The following is a 13,581-nucleotide window of genomic DNA, read 5'->3' on the forward strand; positions in this document are numbered from 1 at the left end:
CCACCTTACCTACGACCCAATGATCATGTGGAGGGTTCAAATTATTTAATCCCATTCCTAAACCAATTAGGATTAACTAGCATAGTGCCCGTGCGATGCACGGTTTATAAATCAAATTATTAAACCCGTATGAAAAATAAAAATAAAAACAAAGGTAATTCATTTACTATTAAAGGACTTGGTTACAAATGGTCAATAAAAAAAAATTAAAGGAACGTTATTTAAATAGTATTTTATGTTATTTAAATTTCTTTTATTTTTATAATGTTATTTTATTAATTGAAAAATAATTGAATAATACTCCACATAGCTATATAAGAAGTGGACTAATTTATTTATATCTCCTGTTGAGAAAAAACTAAAATTTTCTTATCATATCATCCGCATCAGTAGCTAAAATCAATCTAATATATACATGTTTTATTTACCCGTCGCACTCATTAAATCTATAGACACAATAATAACCTTATATTTGACCTACCAGAACATATATTTTCCTAAGTTAACCATTGTGCCAAAAACTATATATTATATAATAGTCACATATATAACCAATAGCTAATTAAATATAGTATACAACACAAATACTTCGTATATAGGTATGGATACTGATAATTACATATATATATATATATATATATTTATATATATATAATATACGGAGTATATATTACTAAGATTTATCCCTACCTTAATTATAAAAAGGTTAACAAAACTCTTATAATAGTGCATGGACATTTATATATCTAAAAATGTTCTTTTTACATATATTTTCCCCCATTTAATTTTAAAAGGCTTAAAATTGTCTCTTGAATTCGCTAAATTGATTTAAAAGGTTATGTTTATTTTAATATTTAAAGCCATTTACTATTTTCATTTCCTTTTGTTTTTATTTTTCTATTTATAATTTATTAAACTATTAGGTTTCAAGATCGAAGTTAATATCTTTTTACCGTACAATCACTAAATCAAAGTCGCTCAACTAAAGTTTTGGACATTGCATAGCTACACAACATCCAATACATTTAATGATTACATGCAAATAATTTTAATAAAACTACGCATTCGATATAAGTTATTAAAAAATTTAACTATATATACATTTTGATAGGTTTATATCTTTCATATTAACAAAAATTTACAAATGTTATTATTATATTTTGAAAAAAAAATTAGACTTTAGAGTTTTGTATAAGATAGATAAAGGATAAGTTAATTCCCGTCATATGTGCATTGAGTTTTGGGTGTTATAACTGGTTCACCCTTTGGGCTAATCCAGATTTAAGGATCAGTTCTAGGTTATTAGGTTCCATTCCCCTTCCGATTGTTGTTGCAGGGGAGCGAACACAGGTCCTCCCTACCTAGTGTAGTCTCAGTCACCACTACACCAACAACCAATTGATGTAGTGGTGATTGAGACTACACTTGGTATTGAGGACGCATGTTATAAAATATTATATTATATACATATACTTTTTTATATTATAAAAAATATTATATTATATACACATGCTATTATAGTTAAAAGTATTATTATGTATAAAACAACATAAATTATTGCACATGATTGTTGTATATCTAGTACATGAGCAATGCACGATTTTTAAATTAAAATGTTAGTTTTTTTAAAAAAAAATCATAAGTAATAGCATTGTTATTACGAATATTACAATTTAAGACACGAGTAATAGTTATAATACATTTTATAGCTGTCCCTTTTCCGTCAAATGTCTAATTCAATTGAACTTTTATTCTTCTTGTTTAGATTGGTTATTGGTTCAGTTTTTTTTTTTTTTTTTTTTTTTTTTTTTTTTTTTTTTTTTGCAAGAAAAAACAAAAGATCATTGTAAAAGACATTGTATAGAAAATGAAAGGCCGATTAAAATTAAATTTATGTTCAAGATTATGTATTTTTTTTCCAAGACAATACTTCGGCTCAGCATTCAGTATTTGTCAAGGAGTACAACAAACGATAATAGTAATTTTTACACTATTTTGTATCTTTATCAAAAACTTTTGTATTCATCCGATTACTTGAATTGAATTTAGGATAACTTGCAGGCTATTTTGGGTAACTTTTATCAATAAAGCATAAATAACTTTCATTCATTACAGGGTAGCTTTTATAACAGGTGCACAATATTTATTGTACATCTGGTTTTTTTTAAATGTTTGTATTGATTTCATAATTGACGTCAAACTAAATTCTATCGATTTTATTTAATTTCATTAAAAAAAAAATAAGCCTTTCAAAATACGAAATATTTGTTTCCTTAATTATGCCACTTTAATCATATTGCTTCAAATTAGTTATTATTCTTTAACTTGACTATAAATAAAGATTGGAAAGACTTTATGGATTATTTGTAGTATTGGAAATTATATATTTATTATGAAAAAAATTAAATCAATATTTATGTTAGGAAATCATGAAAATCTTATGCATGTATAGAAACTTGATTTTATTGTTTGAAGTTTAACAAAAATAACTATGCTTGAATATGTAAACAGTAATTATATAGATATATTTTATACATAAGATAAGCCAATGAGAGAGTGACATTTGTCATCCTCACATTGATGCGCTTGTCTTTTAGTACAATATATAGATTAGAAGATTCTATAAGTTTCTAAAAGATCTTAATTATCCATTTTGAAAAGATAAGAATAAAGAGTTTGAAATTGAATAAAACTTTTCTTTTTGAAAATCCTATTTCTATCCGAATTGAAAGACGTTCAAAGATAGTCAGATATCATTTTTGTGCCTCATATTTTTTATCCAAATTTTATATGGTTGGATAGCCCTTGAAATTATATTTCCAATGATATATTATAATATCAATTCCGAGCTATAACGGAAAAGATATGAATAAAATGTCAAACTCTATCCAAAACTGACACCGTCCCACCATTTTGTCCATATCTTTTATTCTATACAATATTTTAATCTGATTCTAATTGGGTTAGAAATTATAATTCAAGAGATTTCCAACGACATATTATTTATCTTATTCCGATTTCTAGATCAAAAGATATGATTAAAACAAAAACCGCAAAAACTACTGTCTAACGCAAGAGTTTTATACGATTCGAATTCTTATCTTTTCTTGATTCTTCAACCCCTCTTTTTTCCTTATAAATAGAGTTCATATCACACCTTTTTCAATCACCAACAAGCTTGATCATCAAATAATTCTCTCTTCCTCTCTTTTACACCAAAAATTATTCTATTCTCTCTCCCATATTCTAAGCCTTAAACCTATATTCCTAATTACACCATTCTTCCCTTAAGCACTCCAAGGAGTCCATACTTAACCCGAGGTTCCGTCCTTAAACCAAGGCGTGAAAGGTACACATAACTGAGGGTTTGGACCAAATCAACTCTACTTTCTATTTAATTTAATTTAATTTCTATTTGATTTATATTTTTTATTGAAGTTACTAACAATTTATTCATGATGTAGCAATTTAAAGGAACGCGCGGAATGTGAGTAATTAATTAATTTAATTACTTATTTATCTTTATATTGCTACTATCATGATTAGGTTTATTTATTATTCGATTTGACTAACGCTATTATTGTTAAATTGCTTCCAATATTAATGTTTATTCTTTTATTATTATGATCACCATATTGCATGTTTAAAGGGAATATGTAATTGAAAATCACGCCTAATAAGATAATTTGGACAACCGGTTTAGGTTCCTTTTTAATCTTGTTATTAATTAAAGTGATCACTAATATTTTAGAATTATATGTTGCAATAATATTCAAACAATTTAGCTTAATAATAGTTTGGAGCAAATTGAATATTTTGTTTGTATGCCTTTGAGATCGCAGGAATCACTTTTCACTATAAGAATCGAGTAGAGGCCAATACGGGCGAATGTGACTCCATGACTCACTTTGTACTATCATCCCCGATCCTCCTTTCGTGGTTCCGAACCATTATGGAGTTAGTAATTTCATGGATTATGAATGGGGTGTAACCTTCACGGGTCAATCGTTGTTGCCTTTCGTTGTCCCTTATCGTGGTTGCCTTTCTATGATCCGTGAGCGGTTTACAAGTTCCTTAAAAACTTGTTGGCGGCTCCCTACTTTGCTTTATCCCTAATCGTAATGTCAATTCCCACTTCCTATGAGTGCCAAGCATATTAACAACATGCTTTTAACGTAGGTGCACTTCAAACGACGCCTACAATTTGGCGACTCCACTGGGGAGGATTCTTGATTATTTATCGATTTGAGTGATCGGTATTTAATTAAAATGAGTGGATAAGACTTGAAAGATTCTTGAATTGTATTCCTGCAATTTAATTGGCATTGTCACACATGCATATGTTTTTTAGGTTACCTATTTTGCCACAATAGTACGTGTTCTACATATGTGGCTAGTGCGGGGGATTTAAGCTCTATCAACCCAAAAACGCTCATGGCAATAAGGGTTCATCCGAGTTTTTAAATCCACCCAAACCATGGAGTCGAGTTTAACTTCATCACGAACTCGCGGAGCCGCCCGTTGGCATACACCCTCAAGGGAGGCTGCGTTGCTAACGCGTCCAAACTCTTAACCATGGTACCCTTTGACACCCTTTTAAGCTTGACCATAGTCGAACATAGAACTTGACTTTAGGTTGCGAACTTCATTGCATCATTCGTGATAATGTGCTTATATGTGCATTTTTTGACTTGTTATGTATTTTTTTTTTCTCTTATCAATTCCTTTTTTTTATTATTAGAGTCGAGCCATAGATTTTTTTTTTTTTTTTTTTTAATTTTTGAGTCACCCAAATTTTTATTCCCGTATACTGCACAAGAGTCAACTTGTTTTGGTCATAGCCGGAGTGCTAGAAAGAGTTACGTGTCGTGCCACCTATGGATCTGTAGCCCCGAGTTTTATCTTGCATTTGAAATTAGTTTCGTCCCAATCAAAGTGACAGATCAAAAGTTATAACTTATATACTACAGCCTGTCCAGTTTACTTGTCTTTTTAGCTTCAATTTTCTTTCTTTTAATTTTTTTTATATCTTTTAGTGTCAAGCTAGTCTTAGCCAAGTCCTTTAATCCGTGTCAACTCGTATAACATAGGATTATAGATTTTTATTTTTAATTATTTATTTTTTTTATACCCATGAGTCATAACTCTTCTAGAATCTAGTTCTTTTCCTAATTTCTTGTGATCAATTTTTGTGCTAACCTTAACATGTGTTCTTCGTCTTTGATGGTTGTTGATATTATTTATGACTAATGATTGCTAATGGACCATTTTCACCTAGTAAATAGTATAAACATTAAAATTGGACAAAATTAATCAAGTTAGTTTGTCTTTTAGTCTTCCGTGCTATTTGGTCATTGGGTCTTTTGTTTTTCACAACGTCCTCATGTCTAGCCATGCGATCATACCACGAGTCTTAATAAACTCACCTAATCACATAATGTTGAGTCATTACACACACTTTGTCTTCGAGTAATGCACTATATTGTTTATGATCGTATATTAGGACCATGCATGCGCCGTTTTCCGTCGTAATAGGAATGAGTAGAGTTTTTCCCATCAGTTTTCAAAATTGTTTCATACACTCTTCTTTTCCAATTCGAGTATTGAGTGAATGCATTAAGTGAGTTCATCCTTACACAGTACTTGAGTCTAAAATCACTAGGCAATAGTTGGAAGAATAAGGGGAACGTCGCTCCTTCCTTCTTTCCTTCCAATCAAAGCATCAACAACAAGAAACATTTTTCCTCCCCAAGCGGCAAGAAGTAATGAACACAAGGCACACAGCAGATCCTTCGTGCCAGATTTCATGATTTGTTTTTTTTCCCTTTATCATTCATCTCCATTCCCCCATTCATGTCTAGCATAGGTTTTCCATTTCGAATTCTTATATGTTTCATGTGTTTCGTTCACCTTTATTCCATTAATAAAATGAGCAATTTCCTTTACATCTTGATCATAGCATTTTTCATTCACTCATTCTAAAAAAAAAAGTAAAAAAATCAATTACTAAACTAAACACAAGGTACACCAATGATTTTAGGCACCTTTGCAACCCTGTCATTCCCTGTTAACCGTTCAATCACATTCCATTTCTTCATCAACCACTTTGAGCCTCGTCTAACGTTTGGCCTTTATTTCTTCAACCCACATTCACTTAACCCTGGGACTGGAAGATGTGTAATTGTATAACATTCAAAAAGCAAGAAAAAAAAAGCAGCAAAGCAACAATAAAACAATGTCTAAAGGCAAGTGTTCCAATGCCTTTGATATGAACACGTCTCAAATTATGTCTCTCATCGAGTGCTGGTACCGTGCCTGAGAAACATGAATGCTAAGTGAGTGATGGATCGCATGATCTGAGATTGCCTACATTGATTCAATAGAATAAAAAAATAAAAAAAAAATATATGAAAAATAAAACTTGCAAAGTCTAATACACAATTGCATATCTTGGGGGCTTCTCTCGGGTCTTGAGCCTTTTACCCCTTTCTTCCTTAAATCTTCAGCTTAACCACATTACAACCCTTGAAAGACCTGTTTGAGGTGTGCACACACTTGTGCAAAGTTTGGTTAGAGCTACGTTCGACCTGATTCCTAACGGATACGTAGGCAACCTCACATCGAGGTGCGGCCACATTCATATTCATATCCATGCATGATCGAGTCAAAGAATATTGACAGGGTAAAGTCGTATCCCCTAATCAAAAATAATTTCCTAAATCACTAACTACAATAGATAGGGAAGTAGGGTCGAACTCCACAGGGAAACAAGTCTTTTTAATTCTAATTAATTGTTGTAATCTAAATTATCTAAGTAACCAATATTTTAAATATGAATTCTATACTACGAAGGATGAGTTTAGGGAGAAAAGAATCAATAATAAGGAAACCTAGGGTCACAAGTTCACCAATAATTAGTATTCCGGGATAGAACAAAGCAATTAATAATTAACAATGCATCGATAACATGATTAACAGGCTCTCGCAATTTATTAACCAACATGGATCTAACAGGCTCTCGTAATTTATTAGACCTAAGTTCCTATTAAAAATAGCCTTTAATATTAAGTTAACATCTGCTCGATTCATCAATTAATATTGCTAAACATTCACAATCAAATTACATCTGCTCGATTCATAATCTAATTGCAAAGAATTAAAACAATTCAATAGGAAATTATCATGCAATATCAACAATCAATAATAACAAACTATCCCTTCATATTAATTATGGATCCCCATAAACCCTAGAATTAAACTACTCACTAATCATCATAACTAATCCAATCAAATAAACAATTATAAACATAAACAAGAAAATAATTAAAATAACTGAAATTAAAGAGGGAAGAAATTGTACCAAAACAAATCTGGAATTAATGAAGAAATTAAGAACAAGAGTTTAGAGAGAATTCTAGAGAGAGAAAAATACTAAATAGAGAGAGAAAGTCTAAGAGAAAGAAGGTAATTAAATTATCCGTACAAAACGTATATATATCTCCTAAAACACGAATTAAACTAAACTTAATCAGGTTCTGGAAAAACACGCGCCCGATCGGGCGAAGGGGGCACCCGATCGGGCCCGCCTTTTTTTCCTATGCCCATACTATTTTGCCGCGCCCGATCGAGCCTACGCTCACCTGATCGGGCGCGCCTCTCCTTGGCAGTTGGCATGCGCGCAGCTCGCCCGATCGGGCGTAAGCTTGCCCGATCGGGCCCGACTTCATCTTCAAGGTTTGGACTTCGATTTGGGCTAGATTTTTTGGCCCAATCCATATTTCCTCTCGGGTCTCGAATACGTGGTCCAATTACCTCGTGATCCAACTAACCGAGCCCTTAATCACCGGATCGATGGCTCTAGCCGGCCTTGGGCTTCAAAAATGGTCGTGTTCCTCCAATGCTCGTAGTCGCTTCATAAAAATCCCGGGAAAATGCTCCAAAGGTGCAATTCCCTGCAAAACTTAACCAAAACTACGAAACACTAGAAAACACATATTAGTAATAAAAGTGGCCCTAAAGGGCCAAAAACACTACTAATTATGACCAAGGGACGGGGGTAAAATACTATATAAAATAGACATATCAAACTCCCCCAAGCCAAACCTTTGCTTGTCCCTAAGCAAAGAGCTCATCAATGAACATATAAAACATACTTCACCCCAATCAACAAATCAAAAGCTAACGATTCAAGGTAAAATCGAACAAACATGCTTCAACGTCAATCAATCTTATTCATCTAATCACCCTTCCTCCCCAACAATTGTCAAGTAGAGCGAACCACAAGAGCATATAGAATTCAAGACTAGTGCTCACACACTCGACTCTCATTTATGTGGCGAGTAAAGAATGTACTCGATCGCTCTCCACCCAACCCCTTTAATGTGAACAATGCCCTCCCAACTCACACTCTCGTGTGTATAAAAACATTGAACGCTCAATCTAATAGTCGACTCGAAATATGTCAAGTCATAACTTGCATTGAAAAACAACACTTTCACATTTACACAACTTCTATGCACAAGGTCGGAAGGTCTTTAAAGCTTGTAATGTAAGGTTAGGGTAAAGGGTAGGATAAATTTGGGATCATGTGAGAGAAAAGCTATGCATTAAGGGAGCCAAATCCTAATAAACCCATGATAAAAAATAATGATCATACACATCTCCAACATAACCAACTCCAACATCAACCAAATATACTCCAAACAATAAAACAATCCCAACACTCACAAATTCACTCATAAAAAAAAATATGATAATGTAGAACAAGAGTGAAAAACAAACTTTGAACTCATAACTTGAAATATTTACATTGAAACTCAACTTTTTTTTTCTTTTCTTTTGATTAACCTTCACTTAGAACATTTGAACATCAAACATTTTTCCTCTCTTTTTTTCTTAGAAGTTCACTTTTTTTTTTTTTTTTTTTTTTTTCATATTTCTCATTTTTTTTTCTTGAACTTCTTTTTTTTTAATCACACTTTTTTTTTTTTTTTAATACATACAACTTTCAAACTCATAAAAATAAAAATATGATCAAGAACAAATTACTTCTCAAAACCCACCCAATTTGTGTAAATGAAGTGCACACTACAAACTCCCTCACCTCACTCACTAATAGCTCCCCCAAGCCAAGCTTGAGACTAGTAACCAATGGGGCAATTAAGGCTTGTAATGTGGCTATAAACAATAAAAGGGCACAAGCAACAACATGGGTGACAAGAAGGGAACAAATGTATCTAAATGTCTCTGAAGGCTACCTAAGGAATAAACGCCTTCGTCCTCCTCATGTGCATATTATAAAGTCATGAAACACTACTCATAGTTGCAAATCAATACTCAAATTCATTGACATACCAGGAATTATGGAACTATCACACATTTCCTAACCAAATCAAGTAGTCAAGCACTATATTCACAAGTAGTTGGACAAAATTGACACAAGTTAAGGAATCCAAACAATTAGATTTCAAGTCATGACCAACAAATTCACAATACTCATCATCAAATACCAAGAATCAAAACAATTTTCTCAAGTATGGGGCACAGGGAAGCATGATTTACAATTCATTGGAACGTATTTTTGATTTTTAATTTTTCAATTTTTTTGTATTTTTCATAAATAAGAAAGCAATAAAAAAAAACTACACTAGAAAGCAAATTAAAAACTACACTAGAAAGCAAATAAAGGGAGAGAAGGAAGAGAATTTCCAAGGTGAAAGAACACCCCCCCCAAGCCAAATCAAGCAATACCCTCATTGACTTGGGAGAGTAGCCTACTCCTCATCCTCATCCATCCTAGAGTACCCCCCACCGTGGCTAGAGCCGGCCCCTCCATGGCTAGAGCCACCACCACCATACCCCGAACCACCGGCATAGTAGTTAGGGTCTACATTCCCACCCATACCCCCATATCCGTGGACCGAAGAGTAGTCCACATAAGTACCATAAGCACCGGGGTAATAATACCCGCCTTGGAACCAATCGGGAGGAAGGGAATCGGGAGGAATAGCCCCCCGACGGGCGTAATCATCATACATGGGGTAGAGGCCCCTCCCTAGGAACCTCTCAATAAGACCTACCCGGCCATCTAGGGTGCTTAACCTAGAATCTACGTTTTATCTTTTATTTCAATGTTGAAATCTTGGAGCAAGAGAACCCAACGGAGTAGCCTTGGCTTTGATTCCGCCTTAGCTATCAAGTATTTTAATGCTGCATGATCAGTAAAAACAATAACTTTACAACCAACTAGATATGATCTAAATTTTTCTAAAGCATAAATAATAGCAAGAAACTCCTTTTCTGTGGTGGCATAGTTGACTTGGGCTTCATCTAAGGTTTTGCTAGCATAATAAATAGCATGCAAAACCTTATCCTTCCTCTGTCCGAGCACGACTCCTAGTGCAAAGTCACTTGCATCACACATGATCTCGAAAGGGATATTCCAATCGGGAGCACATATGATGGGTGCCGATATCAAAGCCTGCTTAATCCTGTGAAAAGCCTCAAGACACTCGTCAGTAAAAATAAATGGGGCATCCTTGAGCAAAAGCTGTGTCAGTGGTTTAGCAATTTTAGAAAAATCTTTGATAAAGCGGCGATAAAACCCCGCATGACCCAAGAAGCTTCTAACTCCCTTGACATTGACTGGGGGACGTAATTGCTCAATCACTGATATTTTAGCTTTGTCTACATGTATGCCCTTATCAGATATAATATGACCAAGGACTACTCCCTCTGTCACCATAAAGTGACATTTCTCCCAATTAAGCACTAAGTTGCACTCACATCTTTTCAAAATTTTAGCGAGATTAATTAAGCATGAATAAAATGAAGAACCATATACGCTAAAATCATCCATAAAGACCTCCATAATAGACTCTATGAAATCAGAAAAAATGCTCATCATGCAACGTTGAAAGGTAGCAGGTGCATTACATAAACCAAAGGGCATTCTACGATATGCAAAAGTGCCATAAGGGCATGTAAAGGTGGTCTTTTCCTGATCTTCAGGGTGAATCGGAATTTGGAAAAATCCCGAATACCCGTCTAAAAGAATTTGTGATTAGCTAACCTCTAAAGCATTTGGTCAATAAAGGGGAGAGGGAAGTGATCCTTTTTAGTGGCGATATTAAGTCTACGATAGTCTATGCACATACGCCACCCTGTTACAGTTCTGGTGGGAATTAATTCATTTTTATCATTGGTTATCACAGTCATCCCACCCTTCTTCGGTACTACCTGCACAGGACTTACCCACTTGGAGTCAGAAATAGGATAGATGATACCTGCATCGAGTAATTTCATCACCTCTTTCTTGACTACTTCCTGCATGTTTGGATTTAATCTTCGTTGGGGTTGAATGCATATAATTTTCCTCTAGATGAATCCTGTGCATGCAAAAATCAGGGCTAATACCCTTAAGATCATCAATACTGTACCCTATAGCCTTCTTATGGGTTTTGAGGACCCCTAGAAGTTGGGAAGATTGTAGGTCAGTGAGTGCAGTGCTGATGATCACGGGGTGTAGTTCCTGCTCATCTAGAAAAGCATATTTTAAATGAGAAGGGAGAGGTTTTAGCTCAGGTTTCTTGACCTCTGCAGGTTTTGATTCCTGAACTAAATTTACTACCTTCATTGTCTCCTTGGGGCTTAACTCTTCTAAGGAAAAAGCTTTTTCAATACTTTGTACCTCATTACCCCAAATGCTTGCATTATCGCTAGATAAATTCCCGCAGAGAACTTCCTCCAAGGATCCTTCGCAAGAACCTATGGCACGCTATCAACACAAATATTGTCCATTATATCAATTGTATCAATATAACAACAATTTTCCTCCAACATAGGCCCTTTCAAAACCTTCCCTAAATTAAAGGTAACATTATCTTCACCTACAGATAGGGTCAGTTTACCATTTTTCACATCAATAATAGCTCCTGCAGTGTGGAGGAAAGGCCTACCTAATATAATGGGTATTTGTGTGTCCTCTGCCATATCTAAAACAACAAAATCAACTGGAATAAAAAATTTACCAACTCTGACAGGTACGTCCTCTAAAATACCTAAGGGATATTTTACCGAACGATCTGCCATTTGCAAAGTTATATTAGTAATTTTTAATTCCCCCATATTTAATTTAGCACATATAGATGATGGCATGACACTGACACTAGCACCCAAATCACATAAAGCTTTATCAATAAAAACATTCCCAATGTGACAAGGGATAGAAAAACTACCAGGAACCTTTAATTTAGGAGGGGATTTATTTTGCAAATAAGCGCTGCACTCCTCTGTGAAAGCTACAGTTTCTACTTCATTAAAGGCCCTTTTCCTAGTCAGAATGTCTTTCATGAATTTAGCATAAGCAGGTACTTGAGTGATTAAATCAGTGAAAGGAACTGTTACCTGCAGGTTTTTCACAACCTCTAAAAACTTACCGAATTGTTTATCAAGCTTACTCTTCAGTTTTCTATTAGGGAATGGAAGCTTGATAACTGGGCTCTGCACAACTCCTCCCTTATCCTGCAATTTACCCTGCACAGAAACATTAGTAGGGTTAGTATCTTTTTGTAGCCCTGCAAGTAGGATTACCGTTTGGTATAGAGGAATCTAGATTAGAAACTGGTCCATCTTCCTGTGGCATAGGAGGTCCATAATAATGTGAACCACTCCTTAGAGTGATTGCGTTAGCATGATTTGTAGGATGGATAGGCTGTGACGGTAGAGCTCCCTGCTGACGGGATTATAGGGTAGATGAAAGTTGTGCAATTTGATTGTCCATGATTTTATTGTGGGCTAGAATAGAATCAATTTGCGCATCCCTACTCTCCATATGCTTTTGCATATTAGCTGGCATCGCTCTAATTTCTGTCATGGCAGGGTCGAAAGATGATGAGGGTGATACTTGGCTTTTCTGACCGGCATTAGGATGATAATATTTTAGCTGTGGTGGGGGTTGCTGTTGTGGTTGTTGTGGAGGTGGAGGGTTTTGTACATTGGTACTCCGGTATGAAAGATAAGGATGGTTTTTGTAACCGGCATTGTAGGAATTGGAATAGGGGTTATTTTGCCTATAGGTTTGAAAGGCATTAACTTGTTCCATAGAGCTCCTACAATCTTGCTCCCAATGACCTACAATTCCACAATTTTCACAAAAAGCTTCATGGTTAGCAACAGCAGAAACATTAGCTACAGAGTTAGGAGTAGCAGTAAGAGTATCCAATTTTTGGCAAATAGACGTTAATTGGGCTTGCAAAAAGGATACAGAATCGACATTATGTTTTCCCTTATTTGCAAACCCCCTCGGATTCCCGTATTGGGAATTGTGTATTGCCATGTCTTCGATAACCTGTCCTGCATCATCCACATTTAAATTTATAAACCTCCCACTAGCTGCCGAATCTAGTACTGATCTAGAAGAATTTCCAAGTCCATTATAGAATGCTTGGATCAATTGCCATTGCGCTAGATTGTGGTGGGGGCACTCTCTTTGTAGATCCTTGAACCTCTCCCAAGACTCATATAATGATTCGTCGGCCTCTTGAGCGAAGTTCTGAATATCACTTCTTAGCACCGCTGTTC

Source organism: Chenopodium quinoa, unplaced genomic scaffold, assembly GCF_001683475.1.
Source record: "Chenopodium quinoa cultivar QQ74 unplaced genomic scaffold, ASM168347v1, whole genome shotgun sequence".
NCBI lineage: Eukaryota > Viridiplantae > Streptophyta > Magnoliopsida > Caryophyllales > Amaranthaceae > Chenopodium > Chenopodium quinoa.